Below are 13,494 nucleotides of genomic sequence, written 5' to 3' on the forward strand. Positions count from 1 at the left end.
GGGTGGGGGATGGGGGAGCCAAAAAAACCCTAGGACTGGATTTATTAGAAACATTAATCGATTCTTACCACTGAAATGAAGGCATAAAGAACCTGTGCTGTCGTGAAATTCGGAAGTGAGATCGTTATCTACTGCTCCAGGAGGATAGACCCCAAAAGTGACTTTTAAAAGACCAGGGCCGGCCCCCTGCAGACCCCGGCCCATCTCTGGGCTGCGCCGGGGGGTGCCTCGGGCTGGGGGCAGCCGGCCGGCCGGATTCACAGTGATTCAGGTTTGCCTGTTCCTGCGGGGGGCCGTGGTCAAGTGTGTGCAGCCCGAGGTGCCTGCCGTGGGGCTGGCCTACACCTTGTAGTTGAGCTCTGCATTCATCCTGGTGTACATCTCGTAGATGACGTCGATGGTGGCCGTGTAGTTGACCAGGAAGAGGCGGACCTTCTCCAGGCATTCCTCCTCCATCACGTTCTGGCCCTTGGAGAGCGCTTTGAGGAAGTCGGACTTATAGGGGGCCGCGTACAGCGCTGGAAGATCTTCTGCACGATCCAGCCGTGGTACTTCTTAAGGGCCATCTCGTAGGCCTTGGTGGCGTTGACGCGGATGAGGTTGGGGTGGTTCTCATCCCGCTCGCCATCGCAGATGCTCTGGAGGAAGACCTGGATGAAGCACAGGCCTCTCTTCAGCCACATCAGCGCCAGTGTGGCCCCCACTTTGGGCCACTCTGCTCCATACATTTCCTTTTCCACCTCCAGGATGTTCTGCAGGGTCCAGAACTTGGCTGGGTTGATGTCATACACAGCTTTGATTTTTGTAATGTTGCCACTTATGTCCGCCTTGATGGGAGTAAACACTGGGGAACCGAGGCAATCGAAGAATAGCGGCACGTGGGACACCGCCTCCAGGAAAGGCCCCCTCTCGATCTGCTTGTCCACGGGCAGCGGCTTCAGTAGGTGCTCCGCCAGCAGCGCCATTTCGGGGTAGAGGCCCGCGGCGATGCCCCAGCCGGCGCCGCGGGCGTCCACGCTGCCCCCCGGGTTGCCGCCGTCCTTTGTTTTATTTTTTTTTTTAATTTAAAAACTTTTTATTCTGTTTGATTTCCAATGTTGTGTTAATTTCAGGTGTACAGCAAAGTGGATCAGTTATACATACACTGACATATACACATAGGTCAATCCCAATCTCCCAATTTATCCCTCCCCCTGCCCCCGCTTATCCTAGGTAACCATAAATTTGTTTTCCACATCTGTGACTCTACTTCTGTTTGTAAACAAGTTCATTCGTATCTTTTTTTTTTTAAGATTCCACACATAAGTGATATACGATATTCGTCTTCCTGTGTCTGACTTACTCCACTCAGTATGACAGTCTCTAGGTCCATCCATGTTGCTGCAAGTGACATTATTTTGTTCTTTTTTATGGCTGAGTAATATGCCATTCTATATATGCACCACATATTCTTTATCCATTCCTCTGCTGATGGACATTTAGTTTGCTTCCATGTCCTGGCTATCATATAATAGTGCTGTAATGAACACTGGGGTGCATGTATATTTCTGAATTATGGTTTTCTCTGGGTATATGGCCAGGAGTGGGATTGCTGGATCATATGATAGTTCTGCTTTTAGTTTTTTTAAGGAACCTCTATACTGTTCTCCATATTGGCTATACCAATAAATCATTTACATTGTATGTAATTTAAATGCTAATAAAAACTTTAAAAGATAACATCCATGATTTACAGGTCAAATAATTGAGTCTCAGAAATATTAAGTAACATATCTAGAGTTTGTCCAATTAATAAAAATAATAATAGCTAACCTGTAGATAAACTTATCATGTATCAGGTACTATTCTAAGCACTTAATATATATTAATTTAATCCTCAAAAAATCCTCTGAGGTAGCTGCTAATACTTTTCCTACTTCAAATAGAGGAAACCGAAGCACAGTAAAATGATGTTCCCGAGGTCCCAATCCAGGAAAATAGCAAAGTAAGCATTCAACCCTGGGGAATCTGTCTCGACAGTCCATATTCTTAACCACTTTGCTTTCATCTAGGCACTTCTACTGGTAAAGCGCAGTCTTTTCCTCTGCAGCATGCTTTATTTATATGCTGAAATGTGAACATTGAAAAATTACCTTCAGTGGTATTCAAAAAATTTTGTAAAAAACACTGAAATCATGAGTCACATGGACACAGAAATGTTGTTGTCCCCAATTAGCTAAAACAAATCAACAACAAAGTTGTTTTTAAAATAATAGTGATTCTTTTCAGATGCAGTGTGCTATGAATTGGTGAGGAACTGGACTAGGATTAGAGGGTTGGGTTCTTAAAGCAATAGTGTCACAATGTGGCAGGCTGATGTTCCTCTTGCTTCCTCAAATGTAGATGAGCTCTCTAGGGTCTGTCCCTATTTGACATTCCACATTTCCAAAAATCTGTAAGAGTAGCCGCTTTCACCAAAAGCTGACACCACAGAAGAACCTTTCCAACATATCTTTCTAAAATGTCCCCCAAAAGAGCCCTTTGTGAACTCCTACTAAGTCCACAGCACCTTTGGAAAGGCAAGTTCTTGAAGACATGAGGTCATAGAGCACCTGGTTCCTTAAACTGCTAAACAGCAAATTTTTACTCCATTCTCACCAGAGTGATTTCTAAGAAGACGGCACAGTGTGAAAGGTCAAAGCTGAGCCAGTCAGCAGCAAAGGACTGAGCTGTAACTCTGTATCCAGGTGGGAGAGAGAGCTATGAATTAATTCTACTGAGCTCTGCATTTTGTATTCTTCTGAATAACCTTACTAAAGAAAGTTGTCAGCCACTTAAGTGCCCAGACTTAGAGTATTAAATCCCATATAAACTTCTGATAATTTTTACAGTATAAAAATGTGCCTAATTTTAAATTCAGAACGGCAAAGGAAACTTACTAACATTTTGGATGTTTGCAATTATTTACCTTTAAGTGTATATTTACAAACCATGGAATCCAGGGTTTCATTTCATTTTAGAGTACTTTAATTAAATCTACAGATCTAAAGATTTAAATGTTTGTTCCAGCCAGCTGCCAAGTCATAACTGACACATCTAGAGACAAGAGTTTAAAATGGGATTTCATGGTCACAGCCAAAGCGTAATGCCTGCTGCTGAGCAGGATGCAGAATGGTGAATACTGCCATCTCAGCAGACTATAGCTTAACTGCCAAAGCCTGACAGAAAGACTGATTTTCTTCAAAGGCAGCTAAATGTTTTAAAAGAATTGTACTGGATTGAATTAGTAAAATAGCTACAGCATTTTTTCATTTGAATTATAAAACTTTATATGAGAACTTCGTTTTAAATATATACATTTAAACTGTGTGTGTGTGTGTGTATACAGTTTAGTATTCAGTCTAAAGCACTATTGCAAGGAATTTTTTGAAGTCTCTAAATCGGAACTCAACATTTAAAATAACAGAATTGTCATTCACCCTAAATCAAGTAGATGGGTGACCTTGTTTTATACATTTTAGAGTATTAAATTATAGGTGTGGAAAGGACAAAAAGCTATCTTGGCAGTATTTCAGAAATAATTTTAGGAGTGAATTTGGATATTCAGTTAAACTTGGCCCTTTTACTGATCAATTGTTAAAATTGCACAAAAATATAAATAGGAACAATTATTTCAGTCCTTGGAGACAGCAGGATATTAGCTATTAAATCTTTTATAAAGAGAAAGGGAAAAGACTGGAGTGAACATGAGAAAACATGACTAATGTCGTCTGTTCAAACCCTGTTTTTAATATTTGTGTGGCCTTAGAAAATATAGTTACTTCTTATCTGAAATAGTTGTTAAATTATACTTACATCTCCAAACTATGATAGTTAAAATAGACGTGAAAGCAATATGCATGGTGTCTGGCACCCAGTTAACAATCAGCAGACAGTGGCTGAATCCTCTTGACACATCTTGTACTCATCGCATACTCTTATTACAGCACTGATGCGTAGGAAGTTTCTGTTCTATAAGTGATCATAACTAACTTCCAAAGTTCTAAATAAAAGAACTGTTGACAAACATCCACAAGAATAATGAAATTCATATTTAAATAAAATGTCAAATATTGTACCCTATGGATTCTGGGGGACAGCCAGCATTTCACTTATTTATATTTTTGAGAAGTAACATATCTGGACTCTTGCCTAGTCCTCTTTCACTCTTTCTTCTGAAAGTTACTTCTCAATTATGAATTAATCATATTCTTCAGTTTTTAAGCATTTAGAGCTTTACTGTGTTTGCTTCTCTTTCCGTCTGCTGGCTTAATGTGATGCAGAAATCCTGGACCCAAACTTTTACCTTAGGTGGCCTGTCATAAGACCTAAACTGACAATAAGACTGTCAGGTACATACTTAAAACTATGTATCTCTTCATCCTAGAAGTAACATTTATTAACAATGGAGTTGACATATTGATGGCCATCTGGCTGACTCTCATGTGCTTCTGAATCAGTAGAGGAGATAGATGCTCTTTATTGATTCTCTAAAAGCTCAGTGATGAAGGGTAAATCTCAAGCTCAAGGGCAGCTGTAAAAGCCTACTGAAAAACATTCATCCAATATGTAGGCAGATGAATGACATTATCTACCAGTATGTGAAAAGGAGTGAGGAAGAGGTCTCCAGTAAAGGCAAATCCCAGATAGTACTCTGTGTATCTCTCCCTTTTCACATAAGATAGACATTATTGGTAAATATTCATCCCACTTCCATTAGGCCATAACCTCTTAGAGGGCCCAAGAAGAGTATTAGCACAGTCCTTGGGTCAGAATTTTGGCAAGTGTATAACAGCCACATACAGAAGGGTTTCAGCTGAAGATGGAAAAGATTATAAGACTCAGAGCTATAAACAGTTTTTAAATTAAATTATTACACAATGAATGCAGAGTTCCCTACAATGGAAGAGCAAAGACTGGGCACTCATTTCACAGGATTGAGATAAAAGAGTCAAACAGCAGATAGGTGGCTGGCTTTTGAGCTTCCTTCCAAGGATGATATGATATAATTGTAATTGTTTAATGATCACTACCTTTCTCTTTCTAGATTAATGACTATCTGATCTTAACGTCTTCATTTCTCTTTAATTTAGTCATTCAATTCTAACATTTAAGGAAAGGTAGAGATTTGCTTGTTAATTCTAACCTAAAATTCAAATACCAGCAAGTACAGTGTACAAAGCAGAACTGAATTTCCTTAAGAAAGCTGATGAATGGACCTACCAACAGCATTATGAGTTTGTGAAGAAAAATGCAAACCAGACCTCATCAAAGTGACAAGTTCAGAGTTTTTACTTATTAATATGGTCAGCCCTCTGTATCCACGGGTTGCAAATGCATGGATTCAAACAAAAACAGGTGAAAAATATTTGGGAGAAAAATTCCAGAAAGTTCCAAAATGCAAAACTTGAACTTGCCTCATACCAGCAACTATTTACATAACATATACATTGTATTCACAACATTGTATTTACATTGTATTAGGTATTATAAGTAATCTACAGATGATTTAAAGTAAATGGGAGTATGTGTGCAGGTTATATGAAAATACTATACCATTTTATATGAGAGACTTGGGCATCCACCAATTTTAGTATCCACAGTGGCTCCTAGAACCAATCCCCCTTGGATGCCTAGTGATGACTATATACATTCCAAAGTGAAGGCACAAATGCATACGTCTGCAGACTTCTGCTTCCCTGAAGATTATTTAAATTAGAATAAACCTGATCAGTTCGTCTGACAGTGGTAATTAACCTACAGAAGGATGTGGAGATACTGGTATGATGCCTCTAGACCATCATACATATTGTCTGTAGCCTCTTTAAAAATTCATTGAAAATAAAGTCATTGTTGCATGTGGCTGATAACTTATCAGAACCTTTCCAGGTATTTGAATAAAAATTAATACAGCAGAGTAGCACCCTTTTAAAAGACTTGAATTTGAGTTTACGACTGCTAATTCTTATTGCTTTCCCTCTCCCTTTCTGTCTCTCTGGTAGAAAACGGAAAATACAATTCTATCATTGTGTCAAAGAACTTTTATAATATTTTACATTAAATGAGCTTAGGAGAGTTAAAATATCTCATATTTTTCTTGTTCAAATATAGACTCTATTGATTACCAGAAGCATCAAAACTCACTATTATGGCTTGATTGGGAACACTCCATGGAACTAAGATAGATAAAAATCCAAAGTCTTAGGAAAAAATTTTAAGTATTATTACTGTGCTCATAATTATTGAAAAGTAGAGAATGAACAAGTTGTATTGGGTCACATAGCTAAATACTGGAGTGAAATAACTAATGTTCTCCTAATACACCTAAGTACGTACAGAAGTATTAAAGATATAACTTTTAATACTTAATCATGAAAGTAAAACCTAATTCACCCAAAAGTTTAAAAATGGGGGAGGGGGTCCTCACAATCTGTGTTTTATTTTTTTCCAGCTTTATTGAAAAATAATTGACAAATTTATAAGTATTTAAAATGTATAATGATTTAATATACATATACGTAACGAAATAATAATCAAGATCTAGTTAATTAACACATTCATCACCTCACATAGCTAATTTTTTTGGAAGGGAGTCATCAGAATACTTAAAATCTACCTCAGCAAATTGTAAGTATATAATATCATATTACTAGGTATGGTCACTATGCTGTACATTAGATCCTCAGAACTTATTCATCTTAGAATCAAAAGTCTATACCCTTTGATCCATACCTCCCCATTTCCCCCATCCCTCAGCCTCTGACAACCACCAATCTACTCTCTGTTTTTCTAAAATAACCTTTTTTTTTTTTTTTAACAGAAAGGGGATACCATACACTAGCTGTTTTTGTCTGGCTTATTTCACTTAGCATAATGTCCTCCAGGGTCATCCACGGCCTCACAAATGGCAGGATTTTCTTCTTTATATGACTAAATAATATTCCATTGTCTATACATACCACATTTTTTATCCATTCATCCACTGACTGACACTTCCATATCTTGGCTACTGGAAACAATGCTGCAAAAAACATGGGGTGTAGATATCTCTTGGCGATACTGATTTTGTTTCCTCAGGTAATGGATTGCTGGATCATATGGCATTTCTTTTTTTAATTTTTTAGGAACCTTAATACTGTTTTCCATAATGAATGCAACCGAGTTACATTCTCACCAACAGTGTATAAGGGTTCCCTTATCTCCATATCCTCACCAAATTTTATCTGCTATCTTTTTGATAATAGACATCTTGTGGTTTTGATTTGCATTTCCCTCTCATGTTGAATACCTTTTCATGTACCTATTGGACATGTGTATATCTTCTTTGGAAAATGCCTGTTCAGGTTTTTTGCCCATTTTGTAATCACATTATGTGTTTTTTTGCTGTTGAGTTGTGTGAGTTTCTTTGAATATCAACCCCTCATCAGTTATATACGAGGGTGACTATATCAGAGGAGATTGTGTTGAAAAATGATGTTTCTTCTTTTCTAAAATTTAATTAAAATAAATTCTACAGCCAGAGTGTGGATAATTTTTGACTCATCTTTGTAATTTGCAATATGCTCTCTGATTCCACATAAACCTTACACCTAAGGAGCTAGAAAAAGAATAATAAACCGCCAAAGTTAGCAAAGGGAAGAAAATAATAAGGATTAAAGTAGAAATAACTGAAATAGAAACTTGAAAGAATAGAAATGATCAACAAATATGTTTGTTTTTTGAAGATGAACAAAACTGATAAACTTTTAGCTAGACTAAGAAAAAAGGGAAAGTCATATTTATTATTCAAATAAATAAAATTTTAAACTAAAGAATAGACATTACAACTGATACCACAGGATATAAAGGAACATAATAGATTACTATTAACAACTGCATGCCAACAAATTGAACCTAGAAGAAAAGATAAATTCTGAGAAACACATAACCTGCTATGTCTGAATCATGATAAAATAAAAATCTGAACAGACCAATAATGAGTAAGACGATTAAATCAATAATCAAAAATATACCCACCTATAAGAAGCCCAGGACCAGATGGCTTTATAGGTGAATTTTATCAAACATTTAAAGAAGAATTAATACTACTCTTTCTTTCTCAAACAATTCCAAAAATAGAAGAGGAAGGAACACTTCCAAACTCATTTCACAAGGCCAGCATTACCCTGATACTAAAGTCAGAGAAGGACACTTCAAGAAAAAAAAAATTATAGGACAATACCCCTGATGAATATAGACATAAAAATTCTCAGTAAAATACTAGTAAACTGAATTTAAGAGCACATTAAAAGGATCATACTCCATGATACTAGAAAAAAATAAATAATTGAGAAATAAGATATACCAGGATGCATCAAAATATAGTTAATATTTATTTCTTAAATAAGCAATATGATCCAGTCATGTGATCTAATCCAAGTGAGTGGATTTTATTATTCTGAGAATATGTGCCACCACTGACCTTATAGTTTAACTGAGAGTAAAAGTAATTATTACAGAGTTCATATAGGTGCGATGAGACCTTAGATCCCAGATATCTAACCAAGTAAAGTAAACAGGAGAATACCCTGAGAATGTAGCACAGAACCTGAGTGCTGAAAAATGACTGGGAGAAGTGGAGGAAGGATGAAAAGGAAAAAGAGTAAGCTCACCAATAAAAATTAAATCTACAAGAACCTAGGAAAGAAAAAACAAATGCAAAGAAAACCCTCGCAATAGAGAGAACTACAGTGTGCTTATAAGCTGAGGCAAGATCATACAGGATCAGGTAAGATAAATTAAATAGTTTGTACTTTAAATGTAATGGAGAGCCACTGAAGTCTTCAAGTAGAAGCATGGCAAACTAATTTATTCTTGCAGGAAATGTTTTATTGGGGATTTACTTTATGTCAGGCACTACAAATTAAATGTTCCTGATCTCTGCCCTTTGGAAATTTACAATCCAGTGGTCACATGACTGATTTCAGAAAAATCATTCTGGTTTCAGAATGGAGAACAGACTGCGTAAAGGTGAGAATCAATATAAAGAGAAATCTTAGGCACTTTTGCAATATCCCATCTGAATAGGATGATGGTTGCCTGACTCTGATTATTGGCAGAGAAATAATTCAAAACACCTAAATTTCAATGAAGAGTTTGGAAAATTGCCTGTACTGCTTATTCAGCTATTATAAGTTATATTTAGGTGAATTTCTATTTACATGAAAAAGTATTCATAATATACTACAGATGCAAAAAGTAGCTTTAAATAATATTTTATGATCTTATATTTTAAAAAATAGTTTAAGTATTTATTGTTGTGTAACAAATTATTCCCAAACCTTAGTCACTTAAAACAATTTCCATTTATTATATTTGATAATGTTGTGGGTCAAGAAATCAGGTGTTGCTCAACTGGGCAGTTTTTTTGATCTCTGTAGCATTAACTTAGGTCACTTGGTTTTGTTGAGCTGCAGATGGTCTGGTTTGTAGAATCCAAAAATGGCTTAACTCAAATGTTGGTGCCCTAACAGGGATGGCCAGGAAGGTGGGTTTAGCTGTGATTGTTGACCTAAGCAACTAGACAAGGCCTCTCTAACCTGGCAGTCTCAAAGTATAATAGTTGGCTTCTTACATGGCAGTTTATAGATCCTAAAGGAGGGGTATGTCTCAGAAGACAGGAAGTAGAGACTGCCACTCCCATAAGGCACAGCACCACCATCTTTACCTTATACACTCTTAGGCAAAATAATCACTAAGCTCACCCAGACTAAAGGAGGAGATATGTGGACTCCACCATTCAATGTAAGAAATATTTTTAAAAATATTGACACCATCTTTAATCAATTAGCCATAATCTGCCCACTGTCCACAAATTATTTACACTTTTTTCTCTCTGCCAAATATGTTCATTCCCTCTTATGGCCCCCCAGGGTCTCTTCCCATTATAGCATGTGTTCAAACTCCTGCATCTTGTCACCTAAATCACATCCAGGATGAGATGAGCCTCCTCAGGTTTGGTTCATCAGATAAAGCATCTCTCATTCTGAAGATATGTGGACTACAGAGGCAAATTATCCTTCACACATATATCATACAATGGTGAGACACAGGTAAGATAACCAATATAGAAAACCCCAGTCAAAAACTTGGAAATGAGAGGCACATAGAAGTTACTAGTCCATACCATTTCTGCAATCTAGTCAGGAACATGCCTGCTAGTCTTTGCTTAAGACCCAACAGCTACCTCTGGAATGATTCTTATTCTCAGCAATACCTCTGAGCTCCTGGTTCTGCTCTTTGATTCATCTGTCTTTTCCATTAGAAATGCTACATTTGTAAATCTGTAGGTTTCCCAGCATGTTTTCAGCCTATTGGAGAAATTTGGGAATTCAAAGCCCTCTTTTCATTTTGTACTGTTTTTGCCTCTTTCAGTCTAAGCTGATATAATTTCTTTAAAACTATGGGGGCCCTTGTGTATCAAATTACAATTCACTCTATTAAACAAAAGAAACATCCATTTCCTTTCTGAGATAGGTCTGTCTTTACCTTGAGCTAATGGTCAAAATGCTATGGGAAAATGCCATTAAGATTCTTGGAAGTCATTGGCTGGTTGAAACATTCTAGGAGCCATGTCCTAAAATTCTGAAAGGACCTCTCATCTAGCAGAGAGTATCTAACGGGAAGGTTCTGAGATTTTTAAAAGACCTACCATGCAAGGCCTTAACTTTTTCTGAGGTTTCAACAAAAGTTCTCTCGTTCACAGCTCTTTGATCTTTAACCTCAGGTCATGTTTACTGACAACTGTTCTACATGTCATCTTTAGAGGCCATGTATAACTGAGAGTCCTTTGCTGGGAGAAACCAAGGATGAGTTTCATGTTCAAACCCAGCAAGTCCTGTTATATACTTTCCCTAAATTCTGCTTGAAAACTGAGCAGTTTCTTCTGTGGTTCATTCCATTCTTATTGTCTTTTATAATAGGCAAAAAGAATTTAGATTCCTGCCTCACCCAGATCATTAAGTGACAATTTTATTTCCCATTTTACTGGTGGAGATAGTTCTGAAATTTCTGCCAGTACATAAACCAGGTACCCGTTTTCCAGCTTCCACCAGCATTTCCTCACTCTTTTGTATGCTTTCCTGAGTATTCTTGAGGCCCTTCCAGCTTTTATTTACCATTCAGTCACAAAGACAAAGCCACAAGTTTTAGGCAGCACCCCACCTCTAGGTATTAAATCCCATTCTGGTTTTGTAATATTGTACACAGAATACCCAAACATTTAATAGATTAAAACATTTAATCGTATATCATGATTATGTGGTTCAAGAATTTGGACAAGTTACTTTACTCTCCATGGCACTATATGGGTCAGAAACCACATACCACTATGTCTACTGTATTCTGGCCCAAGTACTCATAAGCCTGCCCAGATGCAAGGAGAGGGGATATAGAATCCTCTTCCATATGGAGAGTGTCAAATAATTTGCAGCCATCTTTAATATGCCACATCAATATACATAAAAATATGATTAGGGATATCAAAAATATTTTCCTGTGTAGTTTATCTATACTTCATTTTTTACTATGAGTATTTTTTGAAAAAAAGAAAAAAACATTTTATTTTCATTTCCAAGGAAAGGGAAGAAAATTGGAGGCCACAAACAAGTGTCCACTACCATGCAATAAGGAATTGCCAAAGCCTGCTAAAGTCTTGCCACTTAATCCAATAGAGAGGATAAATCTGTAGGCCCTGCTGTCTCTTCTTCCTGACACACCAATTACCTGTTAAAGCTCTGAAATCGGTGCTTGCTCAGAAATGTTTAATGGATGAAACTTCCAATAAAATTGCTCTAAGATGAAGACTGATTTTACCTCAAATTTCTTGTTTTATTTTTATTTTTTGTCTTATCTAGTCATCCCATTGTTAATGAAAATGAGTGGCCTCAAAAGAGCCCAGTTTTTAGTTTTTAGGTATTAGTTTTTAGTTATTAAGTGAAAAAAACCATCAAATAAAGCAAGGCCCACTCATTTACTTTTACTGCCTTTTCCTAATCTTAGAGGCAACTATTTCCACATGTTCAGTCATTTGTGTTCTACTTTGCCAGTCCATTAGACTATGCTTGAGAAACCCTTTCCCACTAAAGTTTTTAACTATCACATTCATGCAATCCATAAGGTCATTAACAAAAACATTTATTTTGAAGTTATTTTCTTAGTTATAAATTTAAATTACTGAAGTCAGAACAGTATTTCCTCAAGCAGCCTCCATCTTTTCTTTTGTTCATTTATTTATTTATTTAACAAGTACTTAGTGAGCATATATTGTGTCTTAGCACTATCATAGGCATTGGGGAGACAATGAAAAGTAAAAACAGATGAATTTCCTCTACTTTTAGAAAAGTAATTAGAGACAAAGAGATTAATAAGCAATTATAATCGTGCCACGAAGAAGAAGGTGATACAGAAAGAAGACTCAGTGTAGAGCATAGTGGGCACACCCAAATGAGTCTAGGCAGTAAGAGATGGTTTCACGGTGGAACTAACATCCAAGCTGAGACTAAGGATGTTAATCAGGCTAGGGCCAGAAAGAAAGAAATGGCACATCTGTAAAGGCCCAGAGACAAGAGAGAGCATAGACATACTTAAGAAATTTGAAACATTTTGAGAAGGAAGAAAGAGATGCTAGAAATATGGAAGGGTTAGATCAGAAGTGGTCCTATAAAACATAGTACAGAATTTGGACTTTACAGTAAAAATCTTAATCCACTGAGGAGATTTAAGCCAGGCAAATGTCATCATCAGAATTGTGCTAATAAAATCATTCTGCTGCAAAGTAGTGAATTAATTGGAAGAAAAAAGTACTGGATAAAGGGATTCCACTTTTGAAGCTACTGCAGGAATCCACTAGAGAAGCAAGCATCAATAGTGATAACAGACAATGGATGGACTACGAAACTATTTAGGAGGTAATACTGAGGGTTGATGGAGCTAATAAAATAAATACAGTAAAAGGACTAATAGTTAATAATAGAACAATCACAATGTGTTACACACTATTTTAAGATGGATAAATTAGGACTATAATTGGATAGGGGGAGGGAGAGTCTTTTTAAATCTGATTTCAAAATATCTAGAGACAAAATAACCAGATAAAAAGCATAGCCTTTTTACTAAATCAAACCAGCACTAAAGGACACTTTAGCAAATGGGGAAATATGAATATAGACCGGGTAGTCTAAGAAAATTTATTGACATGTTAACAGTGGGAATCATTATCTGAAAAGGGCAGGCTTTATAAGAAAAGACATATGTATTTATATAAGTCCACAGATAAAGATCTAGAATTTAACTTCAAATGTTAACAGAGGTCACCTATGGGTTGTGATACATTTTCATTTTATTTTGACAATCTGTATTTTCTAAATTTCTATAATATACCAAAATTTCTTTTATAATCTTAAAAATGTTAAAAATAAACAAAAATGATAGTGAGCA

General features: G+C 36.5%; 1 pseudogene; it reads right to left on the reverse strand.

Moving 5' to 3' along the window:
* Window positions 1-339: 339 nt before the first annotated feature.
* On the reverse strand, window positions 340-971 carry LOC130858816 (glycolipid transfer protein-like; annotated as a pseudogene).
* Window positions 972-13,494: the final 12,523 nt, after the last annotated feature.

This window comes from Hippopotamus amphibius, chromosome 8, assembly GCF_030028045.1.
Source record: "Hippopotamus amphibius kiboko isolate mHipAmp2 chromosome 8, mHipAmp2.hap2, whole genome shotgun sequence".
Classification (NCBI taxonomy): Eukaryota; Metazoa; Chordata; class Mammalia; order Artiodactyla; family Hippopotamidae; genus Hippopotamus; species Hippopotamus amphibius.